Below are 18,785 nucleotides of genomic sequence, written 5' to 3' on the forward strand. Positions count from 1 at the left end.
AAAAGTACTGGTAACAATCATAAAAATACAATTTAAACCATTAAAAATATAATTGGCAAAGAAGAGACAACGTGTGGTCGACTTTGCTTTCCGATGTAGCCTTTAACCCGCCACGTGTCTCTGTGCATAAACCAAAATGTGACCGAAGTGAAAAAGGTGCGGAGATTAAAAAAAAAATGTATCCACGGAAGCGTCACCACTACTCTGCCATTGAACATTTCCCTTGCCTAAATTAAAAGCTGCGTTCACCTAAGCCAGTAGTGGTTGGGTCCTCTCCACCGGGGGTGCGAGAGATGTGGCCAGATTTCTTTTGTAGTGAGAAGGCAGATAGATAATCGGAACAACAAATGAACTACGGGCACGTACCGGCACACGAGGTGGTGGGTGGGCCAGCACCACGCCCGACCGCCTTTGTCTTCCCAGTGGCGATGTTTACACACCGCACCAGGTACTCGTTTGAGGCCGAGTCGACCTAGGGGAGGCCCAGTATCGGTTCAGATTATAATCGTCACCGGTGTTGGCCGTGAGCGGGAATCGAACCTGGGTCGCCGAGTTCGTAGTGCAGCGCGCTAACTGCTCCACCACCGCTCCCCACACACACACAGACGAACATACACACACACACAGACGAACATACACACACACACAGCAGGGGCCAATGAAGCTTGTGTCAAGAGTGTGTCAGCCTTCACAAAGGTCGCACAGACTTGTGTGCTGTGCACGGGGGGACCGATCTTTGCTCCGACACGCTGCTGCGTGGTCTGTCACAATGCGCTATCGATGCGCTCTTGCGCTTGTGATGTTTTTGGCCCGTCGTGCTCGCTGATAAATCGGCTCCCTTGATGACTCACGGAGCATCGATTTATTTTTTCATTTCACTTTAATGTGAGGGTGTGTGTGTGTGTGTTTATGGTGAATGTGCATGTTGGTTGTTGTTGTTGTTATTGCTGCTGCTATCCTGTGTCTGGTGGGAGAGGGTTTGACCCTGACACGTAACGCATTGGATGAAATTCGCCTTACAAATGTAAATTATTAGCACTGTTCATTCTAAACAAAAAACAGAGCTGAAAATAACACGGAACGGCGGGGGACGGGATCGCCCTGGTGGCGAGACGCTATCTCCCTTGCCTGATATACAGGAGGCCGTGCTTTCAATCCCGACCCGGAATGCCTGCTGTATATTTGGAGTTGGCACGTCTGTCTGTCTCTCTCTGTGGTCGCCAGGATTTTTCCCTGGGTTCTCGGGGTTTTTCCCCTCCACATTGACAATCGAAGTGCATTTTTTGTTTAGTTTTTTTACTGATATAAATGTCCACTTGATATACGCCACTTGGTTTACTGAGAATGACGTCCTCATTTTTTGTTCGTGTTCGAGGGGAAACTCCCAACAGCGGCGTGATGGTCAGCAGCGCGCATCGAAGATTTGGAATCCACAGATTCGTCCATCCGATTTGATCTCCCCGCGTGGCAAACGGATACAATGAACAAGTTTATTAAAATTCCTCCCCCACCTCTCATCCACCCAGCAGGACATTTGACTGTCACTGTCATCATCATCATCAGTCAGCCACGATTAATCCACTGCTGAATGAAAGCCTTCCTAATCCGCCGTCATTTCTCACGATCATGCGATTTAATAATCCACCGAGCACCTAAACGTATGTACACGTGCTGATTTCATCGCTTCAGGACTGGACACACTTACCGTATTGTCCGCATGTGAAGATACATGTTTTCCATGGACAGTACCGTATGTCTGTATTTGGAGCACAAGTTGGTGGGTGTGTTTTAAATTTGATATGCGGTAGGCATTCATTTGTGTGTGTGTGTGTTGTAAGCAGATCTGTGTAACTTTGTTGACGTTGGGCACACATTTGCAGTGCGTCTCATAAATTCAGAGAATACGGAAACAGAATATATTAGGAACCCAAAAAAGTGTAACACGTGTAGGCACAAATCTGGCTGTCGCCTGATGAAGCTCGTTGTATATTGTACTGGCGAAACGTCGTACTCAGATTGTAAATGTTGTGGATTTGCTCTCCAGCACACCGGTGTGCTGTACTAGTAACGAATTGGCATGTTCTGTTTATTTGACAAACCTTACTAATTGGCTGTGTCGGGTGGTGGCGGGTTTACCGACATTTAGATTCACGCGATCTAACCCAATAACCTATAATAGGGATTAACCAAAAAAAAGGTTCGTGTAACGCAGCGGTCTGCGACCATAATGACGAAAAGAGACATTTTTTTCGAATTCAGTGCAGTGTTCTAACAACTGCGGGAACCTACACCTCATGCGAGTCCCGGTCAGCCTTCTTTGTCTGCTCAGCGCTGATAAATCTGTCGATTGTTGAACGTTTTTTTTTCTTCTTCTTGAAAGCACGATGACACATGGATGCTACGTTGCACTCACTTGAAGCAGAGTGTCAGGACAGGTTCTCAGCTATAAACGTTAGCACCCCCCCCCCCCCGTTATCCAGGCATTGCGCAACTTTTATTGCAGATTAAGCAACAGGCTCTGCACTCGTTTGTCCTGTACGGAGCGTGCAAGATCTGACATGGTCGTGAAAATCCGTGCTTTTAATTAAATATTTCTCTCTTCCCCAAATGACTCTTCAGCTCCAAAGAGTGGCGAGAGGTCATTCCTTTTCTCTGTTGTGCCCACTGTCTGAAACACACCCCGTCCCCCCTCTTGACTTAAAGCTTTCGTGACTGCAGGGATTCATATTCTTTGGGTCTTTCGGTAATCAAATCAAGTTTTCTTCGGTAAAGTCACGTAGATGGGTTCAAAGAAAATAACAAAAACTACACCCCTAGACCCACCCCGCTCCCATTTATTCTACTCGATTTACTGAGACGTTGAATCGTAATAATTATTTAGTAATCATAGTTTACCATTCATTGTTGGATGCACACCGTGTCAGCCTTGCGGTTTGTTCACTCAGGAAGAACACCTTCCCACTCTGTCGGTCATGCGGGTTGATCGACCATACTTCACCATGCTGGTCGCCGTGGATTCAAAACCGGTTCCATTATATCACTCACCACTGATGTTAACCGAGGCCATAAATCAAAGTCACTTTGCCGGTTTAGTAAAAAAAAACTTGCACATTTATATTAACAATATGTAAGGTATATCTTTTTCATTGGCTGACTAAAAGTCACTTTGATGAATTGGCTCGTGGATGTTGTTGCAGATTGATGTTTGCTGGAGTATTATTTATTTTTACTCTGTAACCTTGGACGTGTTTTTAACTTTGCCAAGTCTCTTCAACTTGGTATGACCTATTAAACCATTGCCTCCAAAATTAGTATGCTGTTGTGGAGCAATATGGGTAGATAAATGATTCACCCTTCACTCTGTACTTCCACGTAAAAAAACATGTTTTAGCCTTATTGACCATTTGTATTCGAGACGTATTTTACCCGTAGCAATTGTGAAATAGCTGGGCCACTGGCTAAACGGGATAATTTGTATGACAAATAAAATAAACTCAAGCTCAAATTAGTTTCAGCAGCAACAACAAAAAAAAACCGCTGGACCAGCTTCAACATTTTGGTTCTCGTATGAGCAGAGTCGGGCTTGATGAACAAACACTGCTGGTTTCGCAGATGTTTTTGATAAACGATAGGGCCCATCAGAACAAAAAGCAATATTCAACTAAATACAAACGCATTACTCTCTGCTGTGGATACTTGTGGGTAAATAAAATAAATGTCCCTCCGTTGAAGACGAAATACATTTCCATAAGAAGACATTTTATAATGGTATGTTATTATGGGTCATTGTATTCGTTACGAAAACCAACATTTTAACTTCACCGTTTGGTTGACAGCAGTCTTAACACTCCATTACGACCGTTGCTGTAGTGCCATTACAGGGTTTATTGAGAAACCCAATAGAGGGACACGGTGTAAGAGAACATACGAAGGTGATAGACATTGACCACCTGACTCAAAGTCTGTTGGTTTTGGTTGGACATTTCGCTCGAAGGTATGATTGATGGCCAATGGTTCAGAAAAACTGTGGAGTTGTGGCCGGCGAAGGGAATGCATCTGAGAGGATGTCCACCTCAGAGATCGGAGTGATGACATCAGTTCGTGCGCAGGTGCAAGAGATGGATTGCTACGTTGCAGGACCACGAGCGATGGTGGCAGCTTGGGGGAGGGGGGGGGAGTCCTTCATCCAGCAGTGGATTGACCATGGCTGCTGTTGCTGCTGCTGATGATGATCAGGCCAGTAACAAAGGAGCCACAATGCGCAGTGTATGACAGAGCTGGCCGAAGGGCTGCTGTTGCCCGATGCATTTCAATGCCTGTGTGGTGAGCTCATCGTGCAGAATTGAGACCCGTGTCCAATCGCTGCTGAAAGGATGCGTTGGTTTGGGAAGGAATACAGAGCGGACACTTTACAATGATGGTTCCTGTTTGTTTCGACCGGATTGGCTTAGAAGCAGCTGTTTAATTTGACCGTGACATGGGGGGGCCACAAAAGATCCACTGTTGCAAAAAGATTTGTTATAATTGAACATCGCAAGATAGACCACCCCCTCCTACATGAGTGTGTGTATTTCTCGTGTGGTACGGAGTGGAATAATGTAAGGTGTATGAAGACAAATCACATTTACACCATTGGAACCTCATTTGCCAGTAGAAAAAGTTGATCATTGGTTTTTTACCATTTTATCTGGCAACAAAACTGACACCTTTTTTTACGAGAAGTCATGTTTGCATAGACCACAATACCTGCAGTCATAATGCAAACAAAAAACATAACTCTGATAATGTATGCACTGTCCTTGAAGTTGATTGGTCCACACCCGAGACAGCTTTCCTTAGAGCCTAGTCTCACATGGTGTTGGACCAGATGACGCCAAAAGGCGCACAACTCAAAGACAATGCACCAATATATGCAAACATGACTCCTCGTAAAAAAGGTGTCAGTTTTGTTGCCAGATAAAAGGGTAAACAAACAATTATCACAAATCACATTGTCACCTTTTTTCACTTAAACAAAACGGTTAACAGATCATCTTCGCCGTGCTGGGTGCGGAACGCGCCGCGTGCCGCAATTTTGATCGATTCGAATATTTTCCTCGTGTCACGATGCCCTTCACTTGGCGAGCGTCACGTTGACGGCTGTTATCTGTTTGGAGAAGAATTCATTATTTTTGGAGTCCTCATTGGTTCCTGGGATTTTATCCCATTCAAAATGGCCTGCTGGTTATGTTTTATTTTTTTAAATTGGCAATGAATACGTGATGTTGTCTTTCTGGAAAAAAAAAATCGTTTATTCATTGAAACGTTGGTTGATTGTGGCTTCGTCAAATCAGTGATGCCAGCCTATTGATGAAACATTCATTTAAAGTAATACGGTACCTGCGGGAGGGAGCATTGGAACTTCAGGACACGCATGATATGAACGTGTAGAAACTAGCTAATTATTTATACAAATTCGGTCATCAATAGACCAAAATAATATACAGATAATCCCCGACTTACGATATTTCGATCTAACGATGGCGATACGATAAAATTGTTAAATATTTTACATTTTGCACGGCAGGCAAACGTACGAGGTACGATACTGTACGTTGGGACGCTGCCGGGATGTGCGCATCTCCCGCCTTGTGTGATGCAGATAGGATTGTTTCCTGAAAAAACTTTCTATTAAATTGCAGTTCATATAGGTAGGCTAATAATTTACCTTGTTTTTTTTTACTTTACATTTTACTGTGCAATACAGTATTGTAATTAATAAATACATACAGTACATAGTTTATACAGTACGGTACTGTAAATTGCTCTGTTTTGCTAAATTATCACCATTCTTTAAGACTCCTGGGTAGGCTAGGCCATCTTCGACTTACGATATTTTCGACTTACGATGGGGTCGTCGTAACGCATCTCCATCGTAACTCGAGGACTACCTGTTTATACAGGGTGATTCATTTATAAATACACCACTCATTTCTAATGTCCCTCTTACTCGTGGCTCAATGGGTAATGGACGAGTATTGTGAAAGCGATGGCTCTGCATCTTAAATGAGTGTATTCAGATTGGGTGGGAGATACTTTGATGTACTATTCTCTCATTATGGTGTCCCCATTATTTTCGTGGGATATCTATAAATGGATCACACTGTGTATAATGTATTAATTCTAGATTTGAAGCTTTCGCTGTCGGGCTGTGACGGTTCCACCTGAAGACGGAAGCTTGTGTTGCTTCCGAAACGTCGTGATTTTTATTTTATTTTACTTTAATTAATTTTAATGTTTTACCTACGTGACTTTACCGAAAAAACCTAAGAATAGAATGTATTAATCCAAAATAGCACAATTTCTTGTAAAAAGAAGGGCTATTAAACGTTTTGGACGTAAGAGCTGTAGATGTTATACTCGTGCACATTTAAGTATTTTACCAATCAGTGTAAATAGTTTGTTATTAATCAAGCCACTATCAAATAATACATATGAGTGAAGCTGGTTGCATAATGGAAACGATAATGCTGCAGTGTGTAGTGCCAGTACTTAAGGCTATAATTAAAGCGAGGCAGTGTTCTCATGGATAAATGGGCATTGGCATTTCTCATCATTAATGTTGGTTCGGAGCCAGTTGCAGAAACTTCGCATTGCCATGTCGGTCTTTCTTCATCAGACGACAGCCACTGTTGACATCCCACCAAGTACTGCAGTGCTAAATTTTACCTACCATGTAGAGATGATGCCTCGAAGTGTAAGTTTCATATTCACGTGGTAGGGCATGGTCATGTTTCTCAAAGTAGAAAAAAAAATCTTGTTTTTTTGCGAGGAGTGATCCATGATTCATTGTCAAGAGTCCCTTAAAAGGGCATTCTATTTGCAAGCCCCCCACTTGTATTGAGCACATCAAATTTGATTAACTCTGAGCTCAAAATAATTAATGTTCTGCTTTTGAGTGCAAATAAAAGTGTGTGCGTCGAAACGCTTGTTTTTCTTTTACCTAATTAATTTTTCTTTACAGCTGTGACTAGTCATGTGCCTGCTCCAGACTACCAGCGACCAGGATTAGACTCGCTAAGCCCTGATGTCGTTACGCCCACACTTTCAGCTGCGCTCCTAGGTTGATGGTCATTTTACTCACCACGGATAAATGATGATTTTTTGATGATGATTGTGGTGAGGTGCAAACCCATCGGACGTACCATCGCTGGTGACTGGCCCAACAAAACACGCGTACTCTGGTGTAGCATGCGAACTCCACTCCGCTACCCCCAGCGATGCCCGTGGAATGGCTTACAAAGTTTAAAAGTACAACTGGAAGCCTTTTGCTTGGTGTAAATGCCGTTACGGAGAACAATGCGACTACGATGATCATTGGACGTGAACACTCTACTCGTAGGGAACAATAATAGAGTTTTTTTTCGGGTTAGATCGAACAATTGTGAACGCGGCATTTGGTAAACAACACTCAACCATTGTGTGTGCCTCGCACATCGTTGACGGCCTGGGTCGATGGAGAGATTTCAGTGAGCGCGCTACTGGTGTACTCATTCACCCTCTTGCTGGGCTGTCACCTCTTGGTCGTCCAAGTGCGCATGATTCCCTGGGATTCCAGTGCAGTGCACCCGCCCCCAAGGTATGAACCGGGCTCTCAACTCTGCCTGGCTTTCCAGATCCCACGAGATTCGAAGTATTCAGGTTGATTTGTCGTCCTTGGCGGGACATTTTTGTACGGAATCGTCACGATTCGGCGATTTGGGTTGATACACGCACGTGTATTATCTTGTCTGGTTTTGACCATCTCATTTGTATTGTCACTTACTCTGCAAAAGCTGTGTTCATTCCCTTCGCCTCTCTATAAACATAATCCGCGTGTAGTTTGCGGACGTAAACAAAAACACGCATCGATTGTTACCCACGCACAAATGGATGGGTTGCACGGTTGAGAGCCGTGATCATCGATATTAATCGATGTATTTCTTCTACCCCGACTGAATTAATAAGGCCACTGGTGTGCTTTTCTTAAAAAAGCAAACCCCAACCGCCGTTTGCAACTTAAACCCGACTCGTAAAAGCTGCGGCGCAATTGTTCCTCGGCGCTGGGTCACGTGGCGTCAAGCCTGCTTTCGTATGGAAATGAGATCGCCGGAGTGTGTCTGGCCCTCGATTTCCACTGACAAAGACTCTCAGTGTTTGCGCGCATCCGTGTGCGTGCGTGTGTGTGTCTCAGCTCGACTCCACGCACGTGAGAGGCGAGCTAATTTGCATTTCCTTCCTTCCACGCAAGTGTCTCCGGAGAGTTTCTTACCAAATTCATTCTCTCCGCTGCCCTTCGTGTTGTTCTTGATTTGTTTTGTTTTTTTAAATGACATCGATTAAGATTTCGATTTAAAGCTTTCGTGACTGCAGACAGATTCAGACTCTGTCTTCTCGACAGACCTGTTCTTCACCTGAGGACGGCTGCTTGCGTTGTGGCCAAAACGTCGTGAGAATTATTTTATTGTGTTTTATTTTTATTATTTTATTATTTCCATTCTACGTGACTTTACCGAAAGAACCAAGAAGATCGATTAAAATGTGTTTGAAACAATCTAGGTGCGCAAGGGCAGGAAACGTCGTTGCGAGCCTTGATGGTCACTGCTAGGGGTCAAGAAGAATCACGAAGTGGCAACCAACATTGCTCGTCTGTTTATTATATCTCCTGCCATAGGAATGTGGAATTTCTGCCGCTGGTCCAGGCCTGCTAACGGAGATTGGCACTGCCCTCCCCTTAAATTTTGACTCGACACTTTCGTGACGGCAGGAATTAATATTCTTGTTTTTTTCGGTAAAGTCACGTAAATAGAAAACAATAAATAAAAATGTATACATTTGTAAATTAGTTTTCTATTTACGTGACTTTACCGAAAGAACCAAGAATATGCCCCCCCTCCCCTTGTTAGAGCAGACAAGACACGCTTTGAGCAGGGGCGCTGCGCAGGGCCTAAACAAAACCAAGCGAAGACCCGGAAGACCCAAGTAGCTCATGGGGTTTCTGAAAGAAAATATGGGTGCCTCGAAATATAGGCTAGATTTTTTTTTAAATAATAATCAACGGAACGAGCTAATTAACATAAAACACCAACTCACCCCCCCATTCCCTTTAGTGCCTGCAACTCTCTTCTCTCATCTCAATACACATCTGTGTCTACATTCCTTTTCAGCGCATCTGGATTTTGTTTATACGTATTCTGTCATCTCACTGGGGATTTTTATCAATCTAAAGGATGGGGGCCGGTGGGGGGAGGGGGGCCCAAAAAAATTAACTTTTAGTGCCTTCACTGAGCCAACCACCGCTGACTCTCATGCAGACAGAGACCTGCGGCAGAGGCAACACACGTGCAAGGGTAACGAAGCCACGCGCACACGCGCACGCATTTTCACACACGTGCACAACTTGTGGTTAGAGGGACAAAACATGCCAACACAAGCTCCCACGCAAATAATCCCAAGAGCGCACACAGTCACGGTTATGCAACCAGACTTGCAAGATACCGAAAGTGTTGTGGATTCACTTACACGGACGCACAAAGGCCGCGTTTTCCACCCTTTTTGGCCTTAGAGCCTTTCTCGGAAAATGTTTTTTTGTGAGCACCTGTGATCATTATTAAAACTCTCACGCCACATAAAGGTCGGGAGGTGGGGGGTGGGGGGATGAGGCGGTGTGGCCTGGGCTTACGCGTGCCTGGCCGCTTTGGTCTTCCCTGTACTGCCGTCGACTCGTCAACAGCTAGGATTGAGGTGCCATCGAGGAGGAGAAGGTGTCCGTGGGGAAGGCAAAGGGGTGGGGGGTGGGCGGGTAGGTGGCGTCATCTGGTCCAACAGCATGTGAGACTAGGCTCTAAGGAAAGCTGTCTCGGGTGTGGACCAATCAACTTCAAGGACAGTGCACATTAGTTGTGTTTTTTGTTTGCAATATGACTGCAGGTATTGTGGTCTATGCAAACATGACTCCTTGTAAAAAGGTGTCAGTTTTGGTGCCAGATAGAAGGGTAAAAAAAACAATTATCGTCTGAACCTTGTCCAGTCGGAGTGCGGTGTTTACGAGGCTAAGGGAATCGCTGGGATTTCGGATGGGACTGGAGGAAGCTGGAGCCACGCACCTGCTCCTGGGGCAGAGGACCTGGCCTAGGACCCGAGAGGAGGCGGCTGACGACGTTGAAATGCGCATTTAGCAGTGGTTGTTGTGCACGTGCGTGATTCTTGGCTGCTGTATTTGTTTGAATTTGTAGCGCAGACCACCGTTTTACCTCCGTTCCACTGGCACATCTTGAGCGAATTGGAATGAGAGTATCGATTTATAATGGATGAATACGGTGAGCTAGAAAGCTCTTTTACACAGATCTGAGTGGTGCCGTGGCTGTGCCGAGCCAGGAGACACGGGTTCATTTTTTTCCCACTACGGAAGCCGAGCCGTGTTGCTGACATCACGCGCAACAAACGAGTCGAGACGCACGTAGATAAGAATCAAGAATCTGTATTTATACTTGAGGAATCCGAAGAGCTATGAAGTCCTTTTTCACTGATGTCCAATAGGGACACGGGGTGAGAAAGTTACAACAACAACTACAATGCAAACACCAATAGGAGGGCAAAGTGTAGGAAAGGCAAGCAAGTAACTAAAACTAAATAAAGAATGCCAGTAACAACTGCCTGAATACTAATCTAGTATATAATTACAATAACCCCCCCCCCTCAAATCGTTGCAACTGATGAGTTAATTAGTTAATGATGACGTCACCCTGCTGCTGCTCTATATAAGAACGGGAGACAGAGCAGAGCCTCACCATTCTGGCGAATTGCCTGATGATGCTGGATGCAATTACCAGCGAAACGTCGTACTACTCAAATTGTAAATGTTGTGGTTTCACGCTTCAACACACCGGTTGGCTAAAGCAGTGAACTATTTGTCTTTTGTCAACGTGACACTTTTTTACTGATTAGCCGTGTCGGGTGGTGGAGGGTTACGACACATTTATAAATAACGCGATCTAAACCCAAAAACGTTGATTATGATTATGACTAAATAATTAACAATCACGCAGTGACGCTGTGTTTGAGTCGACTGGCAAAGAGACGTATCATTAGCCGTGCTCCCTGGCCCTGCTTGGCCCCGAGTCAGATCGTCTTGGGAGGCCAACCATAGCACGGTTTGGTTCTGGCTGCACTTGATAAATAGCCAGTGGAAAACCACCCGTACCGTTCATAATAAAGGTTTTTGGGTTAGATCGCGTAAGTATAAATGTGTCGAAACCCTCCACCACGTGACAAATCCCTTAATAATTGGCTGTGTCGGGTGGTGGAGGGTTTCGACACCACATTTATACTTACGCGATCTAACCCAAAAACCTTTATTATGGATAATATTGGTCGTGAAAGCCAACGTGTTTAACATGTTGGCTGACTCGGGGAAACCCCCCCTTTTCGCTAAATAGATTACCATATATTTCAATGGATAAAGTACTATTGGTGACCAGTTTTGCACGTGGACACAGATACATTTTGGGATTGTGCACATTGCTTGCATCTGGCTACATCAACGTCTTGCGACATCGACTCCGAAACGTACATTCACACGCTGTATTCTGCCGTAACCTTGTTTGGGAATGTTTTCATTGCTACGCAATATTCAGCGCAGCATTTTCTTCTCGCGTTCTCCGTTCGGTGACCACAGCTGCCATTCCTTGTAATCCGACATGACAACAATATTGAATGTAATTTTTTTTTAAAGGCTTGAAGGAACAATTCTAATGCCAAGAGCCAATTGATGGAAAACAATCTCTGAATGGCTGTCAGAAACCCGGCTGTCAAATGGGGAAGCAAAGGAGAGAACGGATTGAGTATCACCACTGAGCCAGCTTCAATGGGGTTGAAAGTTCAATTCCTGCAGCCAACCTCAGTGTAGGCACTTATGTAAGATTGTCAGGTTTTGAGAATATTGTAAATCACACGAAAACAAAACGTTTGCCGTTGTGGCTTTTGGTCGCAATTGTCATCTCATGGTTGGTAAGGTTAACTTGCATCGATTCTAGATTTGAAGCTTTCGTGACTGCAATGATTCATATTCTTAGGTTTTTTCGGTAAAGTCACGTAGTTAAAAACATTAAAAAGTAAAATAAAATAAAAATCACGACGTTTCGGAGGCAACACAAGCTTCCGTCTTCAGGTGGTACTGTCACAGCCACGACAGCTGTATCAAGTAAATGAGTTTACTTTTTTATGTTTTTACCTACGTGACTTTACCGAATAAACCTAAGAATATTAACTTGCATCGGCGTTGGTGGGTATTGCCATGAGCAGACCATGCTCCATACGTTGACGTCTGTTCGACCTTACCGGGGACGCATCGATATGAAGTTGTTGAACCTTTGACTATATATTCAGAATAAGATGATGTTATACACATGTATAAAGAATGGCAGTTTTAAAGAGAGACTAAAACTCAACAAGGCCGCACAATTACCGTTTTATTTCCTCCACAAACAGAGCAAATAGTTTGTAGAATTTGGGTGAACGTGCCGCGTATGAATGTGGTCAGCGAATGCAACCTGTGTAAATATTGAGTTTGATTCGTTCAATATGTTCCCAACTTTTATGATTTTTTTTCTTCCTCCGAGAGATTCTAATCTTATTTTTGTTAAAGGTTTGTAGTTCTAGAGACAATACATTTGCAACATTGACGTGAGCGTTTGAAGATAATAGCATATCATAATTTGTTCATATATTATATAAACGATGGTTAATTATTCAATCCTTAGTAATATATCCCCGACTATAACAAATTGATGCTAACATATCATAGAAAATGGTTCAGGAAAACTCAACCGTGACCACAGATAATCCCAGATGACCAAAAGGTTTCCCAAATAAAATTAAAATCATAATTGATGTAATACAGATTACAATGGCAAAAAAAAATCCACCATTTGTCACGAATTTACACAACAGTACACTCTATACTTGTATTTTATGTTGAGAAACGTGAACAGTTTTGTGTTGATATATAAAAACTTCAGAAATCACTTGGACGAAAGGGGAAGTTCAACGTTTGTGTTATGAGATGGGCAGTTGATGTAGGAGCACGTGGGCCTTTTGTTACTCCATGGGTCGGAGAGTTGCACTTTGACAAAGGAACTATACGAGTCGTCTGGCCTTGAGCGACGTGCAGAGGATATTATAAAATTAGTGAAAGGGTAGAGTAACAACCGAGTTATTCGGCATAGAATGTCGCATGAATGCAATGCACGTGGACATGTTGAAGAAGGGGAGGGTTCATCTTCTTGGTTCTTTCGGTAAAGTCATGTAGAAGGGAAATAATACAAATAAAACATGATAAAATAATTCTCACGACGTTTCGGCCACAACGCAAGCAGCCGAAACGTCGTGAGAATTATTTTATTATGTTTTATTTTTTTATCATTTTTATTATTTCCCTTCTACGTGACTTTACCGAAAGAACCAAGAAGATGAATGAATCCCTGCAGCCACGAAAGCTTTACATCGAAAGGGGAAGGTTGCACACGAGCGAGATACGTGTGCACAGGGTGCAGTAGAGCAGCTTGCGAGACAGACATCTGTCTCCTGGACGTCTGTGAAGAAGAGCTTTATAGCTCATCGGATTCCTCGAGTGTAAATAAATATTCGGCTTCTGAGACACTGGCGTGGCACCCGGTGATCAGCGATGAAGGGGAGAGACCTAAAGCCAGATGTGGAGTAGACCTTGAGTGACAATTGTGTCAGCGTCTCCTGGATCTGGCAGAGGAAAGGCAGTGAAGGGGTGTGAGGTGGCTTCATTGGCGGGTTGCCTTCATGAACCCTCGAGCTTAGAATTAAACGGAAGCGTGCAACGTGCTCTAAATAAGGCGGTAGAGATCCAGTGAGGTCGTTGCCTACGGTTAACAATCGTAAGCCGAGGCCATGCCCCGTGTCGCAAATTAAGACAAGAAAACGACCATCAGCTTAACCCTTCCGTTCACGAATTATTTAAAGCAAAATATTATTTTTTTTGTTTAAAGTGGCCCTCGACGTTTCACAGGTACCCACCAAATGTGTTGAAAAGTGCCTGTCATTTTCGTAGCAGTCCACCACAAGGGGACGAGAAGCACGACAGATCTGTTCTAATTGAACTAATTCACAATGTAGTACAGTATCGTTGTCATTACAATGTACGCATGCTTGTCCGTATTCACTTCCTTCGACATGGTTTTTCCCGTTTGGCTTGCTGCCCTTCCCCCGTACCTCCGATTAGCGCTGTTGGCTACACACACACACTCGCAATTGTCTCCCCTTGAAAACGAAATTCCGATATTTGTAGAGCAACAGGAGCTGCTCCCTGCTTCCATAGAGTAGAAACAATGACACGAGTTCTAGGGCAACGTGCTAAACAAAACAAAAAACGACGCACATGAAAATGCCGCGCTGGGAAGGCGATCTGTTTTCAACGGGGACCTCGCACCGAAGACTCTCAGCGCTACGACGTTCGCTGAGAGTCATTTTGGTCGCTACACAATTTTCCACGTGATAGGCCACTTCGTTGAACTGTCATCTGCGGGCCAGGTCGTTTCTGACGAAGCTAATCGCTCAGTCGGCTTTACCGGGTAAAAGATTTTATTACATTTTTTTGTTGTGTGATTTGCTTACTTTGCACTCCTAACTTGTTTTTTTTTGTTGTAACGTTCTGACCCCGTCCCTTAATGCACACCTGTGAAAAAAGAGCTAAATAGCTCATCGGATTCCTCCTCCGGTACAAACCAAAGATTGCGTTTCATTTTGCCTGTTGTGCTTTGTGCATGGACGATGCACAGCTGGTTTCGGACGCAACATTGGCACTCGCCCTTGCCCAAACATTATCCACAGAGATAGCGTCAGAGAGAGAGAGAGCGAGAGAGTGAATGAGCAAGTGAGTTGGGAGTTGTTCTGTGTTGTGTTAAGATTTTGAGCAGTGGTTGGGAGGAGTGGGGGGGAGGTGAAAAAAGCAGTGAGAGAATGAGAGGAAAAATGGAAATGAGAGAGAGAGGGGGGGAGGCAGAGAGAGTAACACAACAAGAGGGAAAAAGAGATTGAGAGAGAAAGAAAGAGAACGCAAAGAAAAACTTGCAAGGGCAATTTTCAACAAAATCTGTCTAAATCACTCGTGGGGCCATTACTTCATGGCTGGGCCGTGGGCCAGGCAACCACATGTGGCTTGATTTTGGCAATAATTAGACGGGGCACAGAGAGGCCTCTCCAAGAGGCTGTGTGTTCACTACGGCCGGCCATTAGGCTTGTTTCTTTTTTTTACGTTTTAGTTTTGTTTCAGCGACGCGCTCCGGTGTCTCTACGCCAACAGTTGTCCTGCATGCAGGAAGGGAAGGGGATGGCGAGGGGCGGTTGGGGGGCGGGGGGCCCCTTTCAAATGTCCAAATTTCCATCGCAAATGAAACGTGTCCGCAAATCTGCATCGAGCGCGCGCCGTCCATTTCACCGGCGTGCCACTGCCCGTACTTTGTTGTTTCAACAATGCTGCCGTGTTGATTTCCAAAGCGCACCACAACTGCCCACCACCCCCCCCACCCCCCGCGTAACCTTTTAGTCTTGCCTGAAACCAATCTCCTGTAATTGTAAGCCATTTGTTACTGGGTGTCTGTGGAGCGCAGGCAGCAATTCTCGGGCAGCAGCAGCAGCAACAGCAGTCCACGTGGCCCCTTGCTGATGATGCGGCGTTCTCACGTTACTCGTTTTAACAATCTTGCACTTCTTTAGAACTCCTTTAGGTCTGTTGAGTTTGTTGTCCTCCGTCGCCTCCCAACAACTCCGCCGCGCACCTCGGAAGAGCGCGCGGTGGGCTACGCAAGACGCGACAGAAGCGACTGTGTGCGTGCGTGCACAGAGCACGTCGGAGGAGGAGACCCGTGGCAATGGCTGAATCGTGCCGATGCGATTCGGCACGTTTGGAGACGGGGTTCGGCACGGTGGCCTAGTTATCGAGTGTGTGCAGGCGCTGCAACTGCACTGGGAGCCCACGGTTTTGGGGGGGGGGGGGGTCCAAGCGGTGGGTTGCAAAGAGAGGGGGGGGGGGTCGGAGAGGGGGGTGGGTCCCCCCCCCATCTCATTCTTCATCTCATTCTTTGCGTCAGGGCCCACGTCAACCACGTTACGTCACTGGGTTAGTGGATTGTGCCGAGATAATTGTGTACAAAACTTGGAAGGGGGTAGTACTGTGTCAGTAGAATATTGTTTACGGTACAGCAAGGAAGCTGCTGTCATATCTGTGGAGTTTTAAGGAATGTTATTGTCGATTGCGTTTGTTTTGTTGGAGTTTTTTGTTTGTTGGGAATTGAACTTTTCTATCCGGAATAAAACGACACCTAAAATGAATTGACAAACGTAGTGTCGGAGGACATCTTCGAATGAGTATTGAGACTTCGTGAAGCTTTCCTGGGTAAACACACCAAACATTATATATAAAACATTGTCATACTGACATTGGCAGTGGTGAACAGGATGGGTCATTGCGTCAAATGCCGCCTATTGTATATTGTTTCCTCTTCAGGGCCAGTGTAGATGACGAATGTGTTGAAATGTTCTAAGATATGAGAAATGTAAGATAAAAATACAAACGTTTTGCAAGCATACACGCGCTCATGGCGAGTACACGTGCATGTGTGTGTGTGTTTACTGTGGTGCTGTACACACACACATGGAAGTGTAGCGGTTAGCGCGCTGCACTATGAACCCGGCTACCCGAGTTTGATTCCCACTCACGGCCAACACCGGTGACGATTATCTGAATCGGTTCTGGGCATTCCCCTAGGTCGACTCAGCCTGAAATGAGTACCTGGTGCGGTGTGTAAATATCGACACCAGGGAGACAAAGGCGGCCGGGCGTGGTGCTGGCCACCCACCCCCTCGTGTGTCGTGTCGGCCTTCATAGGTGCTACTCGCTCACGACACTTGCCCCAACAGTCTGCCCAGGCTATAAGGGGGATCTTTGTCTTTGTGTATACAGTGAAACATTATCGAGACCATTCCAGTGGGAATTAAAATTAATCCCTTTTTAGTTTGACTTGGTATAATTTAATCAAATGTTTGAATTTAACTATTTCTGCCAGAATCATGGTTACGGCTAGTGCACAATGTTTAACGAATACAACTCGGAGATCATTGTGGGGAATCTCCCACTTTCATCACTTGACGTATGTCGTGAGATAATTGCGCGTGTTTAGTGTCGCGTAGATGTTGTTCATCTCCATTGGCAGTCCTGAGCCAATGGTGGAAACTCCATGTTCCAGTGGCAGGGGACAAGTCTAGATATGTTTGCTGAACTTCTTTTGCACCAATCAGAGGTGTGGCGGAAGGACAACAAACTCAGCACAAAAAGCAGTTCTCGAGAAATCAGTTTTCAATTTAGATTTAGGCCAACTGCAGCTGACCTGTCCACACCAATCTGTGCAGCTGTATCAGATATTGCACATTATTCTCCAGCACGAAGAATCACGATGGGGGACGGACAGAGGAACGCATGGATCAGGGAACAAGCAACGCATCGTACTAAGCGGGCTTGCTTGGAGCCCACAGTTTCTCGACGGGATGATTGGTCGATGGACAAGACTGGTGATGGAATGACAGTCAAAGAAGGGAACGCTTTCAAGAGTAGGGGTGGGGGGTAGCAGGGGGACCACCACGGAGATGGAGCGATGCAATCATTTCATGGCAGCTGCACCGAAACGTGAAAGACGGTGACGGCGTGGGGGGGGGTTAAATCAGCAGTGGATTGAACATGGTCGATGACTACGAGCATCCGGCTCTGCGGGTTTATGAGCGCAAGTGCCACCCTTGGCCTGGATGTGAACTCGTGAATATCAGAGTTGGGAGCCATGCGGATTTCATTATTGGAAACCCTGACCTCATATGTTGCAGTGTTGTGTGTGCGCGTGCACGCGCAGACGACCGCAACATTGAAATGTTCAGGATGCCAAACACAGAAAAGCACGGCCAATTAACAATGTCATCGCAAACATTGCCAAGTTCAACATGTCACAAGTAAGGCCAGCGTATAACATTTCCTAATCAATGCCCGGTTCCACCCTTGGCGCAGAGCATACACTGGCACACGTTTAGCCAAGTGCACACTTGCCCATGGCGTATTACCAGGGCACCGTAATAATAATGCTCGTTTTGATGTGCCATTTGGAACCCTGCGAGGTACCTGATGCCAATCGATTCCAGTGATTTGAACGCTCCGCTGCGGTGGAGAGGGTGGCTGTGTTGTAGTTGGCACACCTCCGTCGCGTTATGAAAGTTTGTCAAATCCTCCACCTCGTCAATACACCCCCCCCCCCCGCTTGCCGTCCCCCCACCCCCAAACTCCATTTGCCATTGTTCCAATTGTTTTGTCCGAATGCTTCATAAAAACGGGCCTTTGTGCCTCTGTTCTGTCATCCGTGCCTCCCCCCCCACCCGTTCCAAAATCAGATGGTACAACCCCACACTTTGGCTTTGCATCCCATCCCCCCCCATCCCCCTTTTCTGGGGTAGATGGTACACTCCACTAAGCCACACGCTCTATCAAAGTTCGTGAGTGTGTGTGTGTCTGTCTGCGTAAGGCTGCATCGAGCAAGAGAAGCGGTCACTTATTGGAGGGGGACCCACTGCACTAATCCTGTTGACCTGGGTTCAATTCCCGGCCGTGCACATTAGTGGCAATTGGTGTTTAAAACACGGTCTGGGTCTCTCCTAGGTCAACTCGGTCTGAAACAAGTCGCTGTTCAACGGGGCCCTGCTCT

The 18,785-nt window shown here is 45.4% G+C and overlaps 1 long non-coding RNA gene across 1 annotated transcript in view; it reads left to right on the forward strand.

Annotated features, from left to right (window-relative positions):
• The window catches only part of LOC144729528 (uncharacterized), a 74,564-nt gene that overhangs the window by 582 nt on the left and 55,197 nt on the right, over positions 1-18,785 (forward strand). The gene's annotated exons all lie outside the window — the stretch shown is intronic.

The sequence above is a fragment of the Lampetra planeri genome, chromosome 33, assembly GCF_965212315.1.
Source record: "Lampetra planeri chromosome 33, kcLamPlan1.2.h2, whole genome shotgun sequence".
In the NCBI taxonomy this organism is placed as follows: domain Eukaryota; kingdom Metazoa; phylum Chordata; class Hyperoartia; order Petromyzontiformes; family Petromyzontidae; genus Lampetra; species Lampetra planeri.